The sequence below is a fragment of the Mirounga angustirostris genome, unplaced genomic scaffold, assembly GCF_029215605.1.
Source record: "Mirounga angustirostris isolate CCGP_5_RB_7025 unplaced genomic scaffold, mMirAng1.0.hap1 SCAF_3, whole genome shotgun sequence".
In the NCBI taxonomy this organism is placed as follows: Eukaryota; Metazoa; Chordata; class Mammalia; order Carnivora; family Phocidae; genus Mirounga; species Mirounga angustirostris.
Window position 1 is genome coordinate 28,619,727 of NW_026991711.1, and position 12,233 is coordinate 28,631,959.

The 12,233-nt window shown below is 38.6% G+C and overlaps 1 pseudogene; it reads left to right on the forward strand.

The window, feature by feature from the left end:
* The first annotated feature begins 10,913 nt into the window (after window positions 1-10,913).
* On the forward strand, window positions 10,914-11,798 carry LOC123838687 (small ribosomal subunit protein eS4, X isoform-like; annotated as a pseudogene).
* Window positions 11,799-12,233: the final 435 nt, after the last annotated feature.

Below are 12,233 nucleotides of genomic sequence, written 5' to 3' on the forward strand. Positions count from 1 at the left end.
TTCTAGGGCTCAGGTGCACTTATGGAGATAAATTTTTCAAAGGTCAGTTTTCTGAAAATCAAGCTGATACATATTCACAACCAAAACCATAGATAAAACCGTGTCTGCAAATATACATTTCTTTCCTAATAATTAAGTAAAATCACATTTCAAAACGTGAACATATCAATGGGCAAGTAATTCTAAAAAGCTGTGTTTATTTGTGTTTAAGCAGAAATGTCTGTATTTCTGAATTTCATAACTAAATCATAGTGTTGTTTTATTTTTGCTTGGTAGTTTAATATAATTCTCTTTTCTCCAAAACTTTTTTGTTTGCTATTCAAGACAGCGATGGATAAGTCCTTCAGTTGCAATGAGCCTTAAGACAATGGGGGTAGGAACGAGTTTTCTGTTTTACAGGTCAAGGAATAGAACTTTTATATCTTCTTTGCCCCAAATTGGGGATTCTGTCTATCAATATATACTGCCACTTCCAAAGATCTAATGCTTTTAAAGCCAAAAGCATTTTGTATATTCATCATTTCTCACCAAATATGAGAACTGCCAAAGAAATGCCTAGTTTTTAAAATTCCATAGCAGAATTAAATAAGCTCAAGCCTAAGCAGAAAATAAGAATAAGAAAGCTAGAAGAAGAAAAATGAACATAGCTTAGTTTGTTTCTGCTGACAAGCCTATTTCTAGTCTTCCCTTTAGGCTAGAGTCTTCCTACAAAGCTCTACGCTTCCAGCCACGCACTGGAATCCCAGCTTTGATCTCTGGACTGTGCCGGAGCTGAGCACATCTGTCCATCCAGTCTGACCAGTGGGGAAAATAGTGGCTTTCCTCTTTTCTGACCTCCTGAGGTGCCCACAGGCTGTCATGATGAATGCTCAGCAAGCCAAAGCCTCTCCTCCACACCATCATTCCACAGCAAAGTCAATAAAGCCAAGTCGTGAGGACACTTGCCCAAGGCTGCAGAATCAAAATTAGCCTGGGGTGCTAGATAATGGTGGTGTTCAGGTCTCTTCCACGCCATTGTCTCTCAAAACTGCAAGCAGGACGAACCATGCTGATTTTATGAAGACAGTTTTAGCTGTCTCTATTCAAAATAACTCACCAAGTATTCTTAAATGTCTTATGGAGACATCAGACTCAACCTGCTTAGGTTATGAAAAAGTGCCTCTTGTCTCATAGCAATGGCAAGTGTGCCCAAGCCTTAAGAGAAAGACCAGCACGGTGGGAAAGTTACAATGGATGGAGGAGTTGCTAAGGGTCGCAAAGGTCTTAGGAAGGTGGAACTATGTTTTGTCAACAACAGTTCATTTCAACTTCCTTAAGCAGTATGGATTTTGACATCCAAGTCTTTCTGATAAAACCATCTTAAATTTCAGAGACTACTAAGCAAATTCCAAAAACCTGCATTAAGCTTGAGAAATCAGTTTAAAGGAAAGAAACTAGTCAAGACTAAAGAACTCTTTCTAAAGAATGAACTTTTTAGGTAAAATCCAAATATTCACTAAGTTGGCCATTTTATATAATGTCTATTTGATGGCATCCTGCTAATGCTTCTCTGTCCAGAGCTCCTTAACATGAAAACAAGCAAGATTTTATTAGACCCAGTATAAAAGTAGTTTCTATTATCTTTTCACTTGGACAATTTTACTATTATCATTATTATTATGAGATGGTAACTTATTTTAACACAATTGCTTCCTACCATCCAGTGAGGAAGCCTTTGGAGTCATGATCCTTTGGAGCAGAGCAGCAAGGTGAGACCTGATGAGCTCAGATGATTGATCCTCGGAATCAAAATTGAGTCCTTGGCCGGGCCGGGGTAAACCACAGGTCCTTACTCACATGAAGTATTTATACTTTTTAAAGATTTTAAATAAAATTTTTCTTGCTTCTCTCCACAATATTCATTAGTTCTAATCATATTATGGTCCCAATGTAGCTATTTTAAAGTGAAATTAAAAGGCAGCCTAGCTTTGGAGGGTAAGAGTTATTGAAAGAGGTGTCTGGAGAGTCATTTAAAATTTTCAAGTAAAAAAAAAAAAAAAGAGTGTATGTGTGAGAGCTGTTCTTTTCCTGTTAAAAATTAAGAAATCAAATATAGAAATAGTCTAATTTACATTAATGATCTGCAATCCATGAAACAATTTTTAACCATTTTAAAGTGAAAGGCTGGTGATTATGTGGGTGAGTGGATGGCGATAATAACCATAAATCTTTGAAAGCCGTGGATGTGCTAGGTAATAGTATATAAAAATGAGGTTGGCTAGGCTCCTGGCCTGAGAACTTCCATAAGGAAGGCCTGAGCAACCATTCTGAGCCTTTAAGAGGGTGGAACTTACTATTTCTACTTGTCTTTATCTTTGAGGGGTTGGTCTTTTCCTTCCTTCCATCCCCCAAACCCCGGTGCACATTAGGTAGGATATAGTTAGGTCCCCGGATGAGAACTGGCTCTCTCAACCTCCCTCCCAGGGCGGGTGGGGCCAAAGGCAGTTCAGGCCACGGGAATGCTGGGTGTGTATGACAAAACCTGCAGGCACTGCTACTAACCTGGGTGCACTCCAAGGGAGAATTCGCCCTTTGTGTTGCGGAGGCCCGGGAGGTCCTTTCTCCAGGGCTGCACCACAAAAGTATGGTGTTGCATTCCTTCCTGCTAGGCCCCGTCTCTTGTAGAGACACAAACAGTATTGCTCCTGGGGGCATAGGGACTGCGAAGGGAAGGTGGAGGAACGGAAGATGGTGGGGGAGGAATGGAAGATGTCACCAGTGGGCCGAACAAGCCCCAGATAATCTAGAGGGAAGACCAGGGGCCACCAAATGGTTCTGCTAAGCAGAAGCAGAGGCGGTCACGAGATGGGCAAATTGCCCAGCAAAAAAAATGCTTTGATTTACAGACCTGATTGAAAAATGGAGTCTACTTGCCCTGTTCCCCAGTTCCAGATCCCACATCATCACTGGCCAAGAACACCTCACGGCAAACCATGTGTAAAGCATAGTCAGAAGCCAACTGATTTTAAACGTACTCAATGATATGTTCAAATACGCCATGACCAAGCTTTCAAGGAATGCCCCTTCCATCGCCGGGCGGACAACTTGCAAGTGCAATGGAAAGTATGCGGGCCTGTGCTACAATAAATAGTATGGTTCTTAACAATCTTAATAGTTCATCTACAACCCCAAGTCTCTTAAGATCAATAGTTAATGGTCACTATGGGTGAATGCCATATTTTAAGGGATGTCTGTGGCATGGATTGGGTTTTGCATGATGGCTCGATATTATAGAAAGAATTCCAACTTTCAACCTTATTTTTTAAAGATAAGAATGGATTTTTTAAAAAGTCTGCAGAGGATTGGCTCTAGCAGGGCCATTATGGTTATACATATGAGAGAAGGGGGCATGGCATGTACTCAGAGAGTTTTAGAGGAAATTAGAATGCGACAAATGATCCCCTTTCTTAAACCCTGAAAAATTCCACTTTGATGTAGCACTGGTGGAATTGTTAATAGAAACTTCTTTGCACATTGTGTATAAACAGCACAGCCTGGCCTGTATCAACTTTATGCTCCAATAAACAAGACAATAATGACAAATTATCAAAGCAGGCCTCAGATGTGACCCTCAATTGGGGGAGCAGCAATTTAATGAAGACAAAAGCTAGGTGAAAGCTGCTAATATCATTTACTGATAAACAGATTTTCTCGAGAGGCTCCTAGCTGAATCCCCTAAGGACCCATAAACCTGCATAATTCCATTTAAAATATTGTGCAATTCACTAAATTAGTCTTTGAACATCCTTACTATCCAATTACGAAGCCCCAGCATGGACAGAATAATGAAATTTTTCAAACTGTGGAATGCATGTGGTCTTAACAAACTTATGACAAACACCAAAATTAGCTTTCAATTTTGAGGCCAATGTAGCTCCCTTTAATACCTCAAGTCAGAGTGGCAACAATAAAACACTATTGCAGGGCTAAGCAGAACAGAAGAAAAATAAATCTTGACTTACTCAGAATTCTGAACACGGTCTACCTTCAGGAAAAAAAAAATCATAAGAAGTTGAATGATGTTTTGCATTTGCAAGCTATTTGGTCGCTTAAAATCTAGTAAAAGCTTTACTGAATAAAGGGTACAAAATACCTCCTGGACAGTTCTATCTTCCAGGCAGGCAGAAAAGGCGAGAGTTTGAGGAAGTGAAATTTATTTCTGTTCAAGCATTGCAAGCTGCATTATTAAAGTCATTTGTCATGGTTTGAATATTTCTGCCTGATTCACCATTAAATTGGCCTTCTAATTACCAACTTTGTCATGAAAAGCGGTCTGGCTGTTTCATTCACCAGAAAACTTCAATTCTTTAATCATCACTTGCTTCACGTATATAAAAAGGAAGAAAAAAAGAAAACAACAAACCATATATTTTTATCCTTAAGTCTTAAAATAAATGGTGTCAGCACAGTTATGTTTAAATTATCACATAGCTTATACATTTTTAAGATGTTGATAAGTATTTAGAAAGTGAGTTATCATTTCATCTTTGAAAAGAAACTTGTCAACATGCACCTATTATCTGGTTGCATGACTCCATGTTCCTGTTGACCACACAACCTCTCGTCATGGCTTCGGGAAAACAGGTACCAGCTGTAGATCATAATGGGACAGGTGAGATACTTCACCTTCTTCTATCCTCTACCTTCTTGGCTTCTTGGTTACTCTCCTTAACTCTGTCCATAGAAAAGGGCCTGGACTCCAAGGCTTCCCCAAGCAGCCTAGTGAGGTCTTCGACCAGTTTTTTATGCTTGCTTGTTCATTCTTCCAGGTCAAAAGGAAAGGGAATTGTGGCTGACAGTCACATAGGTATCTTCCCTTCTATATTCATTTCTGTTGGCTAGGGGAATGGCGCACTATGCACTCATAATTTAAACTACGCAGTATAGCATCCTCCAGTATTTGGGGGAACGAAGACCTAACTTACATTATTAAGACAACTCCGACAAAGGCTTAGTAAGGCAACCGTATTTGGAAAATGTCCGTATAACAAAATGTAAACAGAAAAACGTTTTGATCGGAAGCACACCAAATTGTGAGGTTTTGTGTCCTTCATGGATGAGGAAACTAAGGCATAGAGGGATTGTGTAAATATCCCCAAAGTCACACAGCTAGTCCGAGCACTGGACTTTCTGAAGCCCATGAATATAACCATCCCCTGCGTGCAGGGATAGCACTTAGCACAATGCCCAGGGTAGGGCAATCTCTGACCTAGTTAATTTTTCTGTTTGGCCCATCTTTAAAAACATGTATACACTTTAGACATTTTCCTTTTTTAGGCTTCAAATAAAGGGATCCACATGGCAACTGTAAAGACAACTGACAGTAAATTGAAGAATTTGAAGATTACATCATTGGGGTTCATGTGCTAGCATCTCATGATCACCCTTACAGATGCCTTTTATTATGAAAGTAATCTTTGGTAAGCATTTTCTATTGACCTATATGAGTAGCAAAAATGGGGAAAACATCGCAGTGAAATTTATGAGTGTTGGAACCTTATTTTTTTATATTCTTCTTTTGTTTAATTACTAACTTTACTTGGAGGAAAGCTGCATCTGCTAATGAGAGGTTTACTCATAATTATCTCATAGCTTCAAGATAATCGTGTGTATTTTCTGATCTATTTTTCAGATTGTATGTAAATTAAGCCACTGTTTGCATCATGGTTTTTGACATTGAGTCAAAATGGAGAAATTTGGTTAAAAGTCTTGAAATGTCATAAAATGTGAAATTAGGTATCCACCTTTTAGAAATAGCTAGGACACCTTCGAGAATAAAAGGAGTGCTATTAATAATTATGCCAAAACAATTGGGCTAAACCAAGAGCATTCCAAACAAACCAGGACTTTTTTTTTTTTCACTCTAGCATTTGAGTGTTTATATTCTGGATCTCTTCTCTTGATTCATTTCTTACTTTTTCTGGATTATAATTTCCAGTAGGTTCCTAAAAATGGCTGATGGTAGGTAAAATTTTGGGAGTCCTGGTGTGTCTAAATATATATTTATTCTACTCTCGGACCCATTTAAGAATGTTCAGAATATAAAATTTGGGGTTTAAAGTCATTTGACATAGAGTTTTGAAAGCAATTTTTTTTCATTTCTTCTAGTTTCCAATGTTGCTTCTGAGAAATCTGATGCCATTCTGATTCTGTGTTCTTTATATGTGATCTATTGCTTTGTCTTTTGTCTTTTTCTTAATCTATTTCTCCTTGTTTTTTTCCTTTCCTTCTTTCTTTCTTGAATTTAAGACATAAGATTTTGTGTTTGTCCTTAATGTTGTGAAAATTCATGCTGATATACCTTGGTTTATTTTGTTGTTGTTGTTTTGTTTTGTTTCTTTCATTTGTTGGGCTGGGTACTTAACAATATTCTTATAACCTGAGGACAAATGCCCTCAGTTCTGAATGCTTTTCTTGTGTTATTTTTTAGATAATTTCCTCTCCTCCATTCCCTCTATTCTCTCTAGACCTTTTATTAATAAAACATTATATCTTCTCAATTGGCTACTTTCTTTTTTATTCTACCACTTTCCATTTCTTTGTCTTTTTGACATATATTCTGGGAAATTTTCTTGTGTTTATCAGCCTTTCTATTACATTTTTATTTTGGCTTTCCTAGTCTTCATTTATAAGAGCTCTTTCTTGTTCTCTGTTCTATTTCAAAGCATTCAGTTCTTGTTTTATGAACATAATATCTTTTCTTGACTCTCCCAGGATATTATTATTTTTTAAAATTTCTTCTGTACTCTGCATTGTCTGCTCTGGATTCCTTTGTTTGTATGATTATTTTTATCCTCGTTTTCATATTGGAGGCTTTGCTCAAATGCCTGATGATCCCCTATTGTCTGTCAATGTTTATGAATGAAGCATTAAAGGCAAATCAGAGGCTCCCTGTGTGTGGATGGGACTTCTCCACTGATGGATTTCGCTGTGGACTCATCAGGAAGCAAGGTGACCTTTTTATCAAAAGCTCTCTTTAAAGTTAGTTCAGTTTCCCCAAAGAAGAGTCCTTCCATTTTTCTTTTTTTCTGATTGGTGGTAAAGACTCTCCGAACCTGCTTCTCTCAATCAAATCACTGTTTTCAGCCCTACACCTTGAGCCTGACCCCTTGTGTACCCATTGTACTCGAATTCTGGAGACTTTCCACTCAGTTTCACTCAGAAAATAAAACTCTAGTCTTCTTGGGAAATTCAACGACTGTATACACAGACCTTTAGCCCAATCATATCTTTTTGGCTTTGCACCCGTCGGATAACTGATGTCTCCAAGGGCAGAACCTCTCAGGGGCTCACCTGTGTCGTGACTCCAGCTCTGCTGGCATTAATGTTCTGACTTCCTCTAGTCTGTTAGTCCTGTTGTCACCCCTCCCTTTGCTTTAAAAAATCTGATGAAGACTCGTTTCACATTTTTACAATTCCAGTCTCAGTGGAACCCACATATGCCCTAAGCGTCAGCTCCTGGTCAGATTACTAAATTCAGCTGGTAATGAGATGGATATCTGGTGATGCCCCAGTTTCCACAATTGTTTTGGATGCTACTGAAAATCTCAAATCAGGCAAAAATCCAGATCAGAGATCTGAAGCCAGAGAACACTTCTGGCTTCACAGGATCCCCGCTAAAGTATCAAAGCAGGCAGCCTCCAGCAAGTTGGGGGTTGCTGATCTTGGATCAGAGAAGGAATTGGAAAAGAGGTGGTGAGTTTGCGGAGAAAAAAAAATAAGTAAAACAGAGACCTGCAGTGTTAGCCGTTGACATTTTTAAAAAAATTTAAATGATGAGCTTGTGGCTTTAATATCATTGCTCTATCCAACCCTCTGAATCTTTTTATCATACCTCAAGAATTGTTCATTCATCTTTCAGGAATACATTAGAGCAGAAGAGTTTTCCCATAGGCAAAAGCATTATACATATTTGCAAATGTCTTACATAATGATGTGAATACTATGCACAGGGATGTTTTGATGAAAGGTAGAAACGATGTAGCAATTTCCAGTCTGTTTCATTAGCTATCACACTCCTAAGGAAAGGGAGTTTTCTTTGTTGTTTATGCTTTTTCACACGTTAAAAAGACTGGTATTTAGAATTCATGGTACTGGGTGTAAAGAGGAAAGCCGATTATTATTTGATGGAAAATGTTTGTTTCTTAATACAGATGTGTCATGTCACACTCTTGTTTCTGGTCATTAGTTCTAATAACTTTATTTAAAATACATGTGTATTCAGGAAATAAAACCAATTTTTATTGGTATTCAAAAGTATTTTCAGTATATCACAGAGAGAAAATAAACCTGCAAATCCCAGCTGCTGGGATAAAATTGTCTTTTTATTTAGCTTGTTATGGTCAACTCAGCTTTAAAATTTTATTTTTTGCCGTAGACACTTAAACAGGATGACTTATATTAGGAGTTAGTTGTCAATGTAAAAAAAAAAAAAAAATCCCAGCAGTTTAGTGCCTGCTTTGCATCGACATAAGAATTCCCCTTTCATTATACCCCAGCTCCTGGCAGCTTATTATGGCCATTGCTTAATTTGTGCTCTGTTTTTACAAATGACACTTATACAGGCCTCTTGGGGCTGCTGAGAGAAGCCAGGCCCCTCTCTTTCCCTTGTGTCAATTCTTTTGTGAACCTTTATAATTAGCCACTTAACAAATGGAGGGAAATGAACCTTCAGCTGCAAAGTATATCCTGAAGTTAAGTCAACCATGTGACAGGCAAAACCGATACATGAAAATCTCCTTAACTCAATTGTTGAGTTGCCTCAAGGGTTAAGAGGCATTCTACACATAATAGCCTAAAAGAGAAGCCTCAGAAGTGGTGTTTTTGATGGTTCACTATCCAAATGCCTGTTAGCCTTTTCAAGAAACAGCACATATTAGAAAAAGCACGTATTTCAAAGCACGGTGGCTACTTTTCTCCCCCCAAATCTTTTACTTTACAGGAAAAAAATGTCAAAAGTCTGACTTTGAAAGTAACAAGATCCCCAGGCTTCAAATTTACAGATTAAATGCAAAGAAAAAAGGGAGGGGGGGGGGAGCTTACATCTTTTGGGCTAAAGTATTTAAGTGCAGAAGATTACACCACATATATTAAGGTATTAATGAATTTGTTTTCAGAATCTATAATAGGGACCCTAAGAGAAGGGTGCTATCATTATGAACTCTTTCCTTTTCATTACTAATTAGACTTCTAAATGTGAGTGTAAATGTACCTCAGAGAGTATGTATTAAAAGTTGCATATGCATAAGAGATCATTTCAAATTCATCTTCCAACAAAAACTTCAACTTTGATATTTTCTCATGTTCCCATTTATGCTACATTAACATAGTCTTTTGAATTTAATTTCTAAATTCCATCGTGATCATTCTATCAAGGTATTTACTTTGGGAACTGATAGCCTAATCCCAGTTCAAGAGGCAAGAGTTAAGTATTACCAATTTAATGGACCTTTATTATTATCAGTGATTCTTTTTTGAGATAAACGTATACTGCCTCTGATGTCTACAGTGACATTTATCTGGTTTGGAGGCATATCCAAATCAAAAATATATATGATACCTTTTACCCAGGGCTGGGGAGACATAATAGAGTTTATAGTCAATGGGGGGGCTTTGAATATTATGATATTAGAAGATAAAAAATTTTCAGATACTATAATATACTGATACCAGCATGCTTTATATCTTGAGAGTAATAAAATGGAAATAGTAATATTTCTGTAGGGTCAGTGAGATAAAAGGTTTCCCTTCAAATACACTCAAAGTGTTATCATAAATAAAAATTTTGTTTTTATTTTAATATATATCCCAAATATCTTTTTTTTAAAGATTTTATTTATTTATTTGTCAGAGAGAAAGCAGCACAAGCAGGGGGAGAAGTAGAGGGAGAGGGAGAAGCAGGCTCCCCGCTGAGCAGGGAGCCCAATGCGGGGCTCAATCCCAGGACCCTGGGATCGTGACCTGAGCCGAAGGCAGACGCTTAACTGACTGAGCCACCCAGGTGTCCCTATATCCCAAACATCTTAAAAGTTTTATAGCAACTTGTCCTTGGTTTCAAAGATGATTGAATTTGCTTTATAGTCTATTGAGTTAAGGGTTGACATTTCTCAATTAAGGCCCCATCTATACAAGATCTGTTAACTCATCTGGGCCTACCTTTTTTTAAAGTCTACTTAGGTACCATTGACAAATAAAAATTGTATACATTTGAGGTGTACAACTTGGTGTCGTGACAAACATTCCCATTGTGAAATGGTTACCACCATCAGGCTGATTGACATATCCATCACCTCACAGAGCTACCAGTTTATCTTTTCTCGCTTTCTTTTAGTGTTGTGTGTATAGGTTGAGAACTCTAAAGATCTATCCTCTTTAGCAAAATTCAAGTATACAGTACAGTTTTTTAAACTGCAGTAACCATGCTGTACAGCAGATCTCCAGAACTTACTCATCTTGCATAACTGAAACTTTGTTCTCTTTGATCAAAATCTCCCCATTTCACCCTCCCCTCAGCTCCTGGCAACCGCCATTCTACTCTCTGCTTCTATGACTTTGACTACTTCATATTCCACATGTGAGTAAGATCATGTGGTATTTGTCTTCCTGCAGATGGCTTATTTCACTTAGCAGGATGTCCTCCATTTGTTGTGGCAAATGACAGGACTTCCTGAATTTTTAAGGCTAAATAATATTCCGTTGTATGTACAGACCACATTTTCTTTATCTGTTCATCTGTCAATGGGCATTTCAGTTGTTTCCATATCTTGGCTATTTTGAATAATGCTGCAGGGAATGTACAACCTCAATAGCAAAAAAACCAAGTAACCTCATTGGAAAATGGGCAAAGGACCTGAATAGACATTTCTCAAAAGAAGACATAAATGACCAATATTTGAAACGGTGCTCAACACTGCTAATCAGGGAAATGCACCTCACACCTGTTAGAATGGCTGTAAGCAAAAGACAAAGGATTGCAGTGGGGCTCGATCCTAGGACCCCAACATAGCGCAGCTATGGCTCCGGGTGCCAAGGAGCATCTATGTGTGTAGCAGCTCCAAAGCATTGGCTGCTGGTGTGTTTGCCCCTTGTCCATCTACCGGCCCCCCTAAACTGAGAGGATGTCTCCCTATCATCATTGCCCTAAAGAAAAGACTTAAGGACATGAAGTCAAGAATATCTGTATGCAGCATTTTATTAAGATTGATGGCGAGGTCTGAACTGATTCAACCTACTCTGCTGGTTTGATGGATGTCATCAGCATTGGCAAGACCAGGGAGAATTTCTGTCTGATCGTGACACCAAGGGTCGCTTTGCTGTCCACTAGATTACACCTGAGGAGGCCAGTATAAGTTGTGCAGAGTGAGAAAGACTTTTGTGGGGACAAAAGGAATCCCTCACCTGGTGACCCATGATGCTCACACCATCTGCTATCCTGATCCCTTCATCAAGGTCAATGACACCACTCAGATTGATTTGGAGGCTAGAAAGATGACTGATTTCATCAAGTTTGACACAGGTAATCTGTGTATGGTGACCAGAGGTGAGAACCTGCGAAGAACTGGTCTGATTACCGACAGAGAGAGACACACACACTGGTTCTTTTGATATGGTTCACACAATAGATGCCAATGGCATCCAGCGTTTTTGTAACTGGCAGAGGCCACAAACCATGGAGTGCTCTTCCCTGTGGAAATGGTATCTGCCTCACCATTGTGGAGGAGAGAGACAAGAGACTGGCAGCCAAACAGAGCAGTGGGTAAAGTGGTCTCTAGGTGACCTGACTGGAAGTCTTTATACTTAATGAAAGATAATACAGTGTGGAAAACAAAAGAAACAATAATAAATGTTGGTGAGGATGTGGAGAAAAGGGAACCCATGTGTGTTGTTGATGGGAAGATAAATGGACGCAGCCATTGTGCCTCACAGTGTGGGGGCTTCCTCAAAAAATTGAAAATGGAACTACCTTATGATCCAGTAATGCCATATTCTGGGCATATCCAAAGGAAATGAAATCAGCATCTTGAAGAGTATCTGCACTCCCATGCCTACCTTTTTGGATGACACAGTATGAGAGCAAACCCTTACTACGTGACCAACAGTGTGCCAGGCACTGTTCTAGGCACTCTACATATATTAATTAATATAATCCTCATTGCAATCCTGTGAGATAGATACTCTTAGCCTCCCTGCTCTGC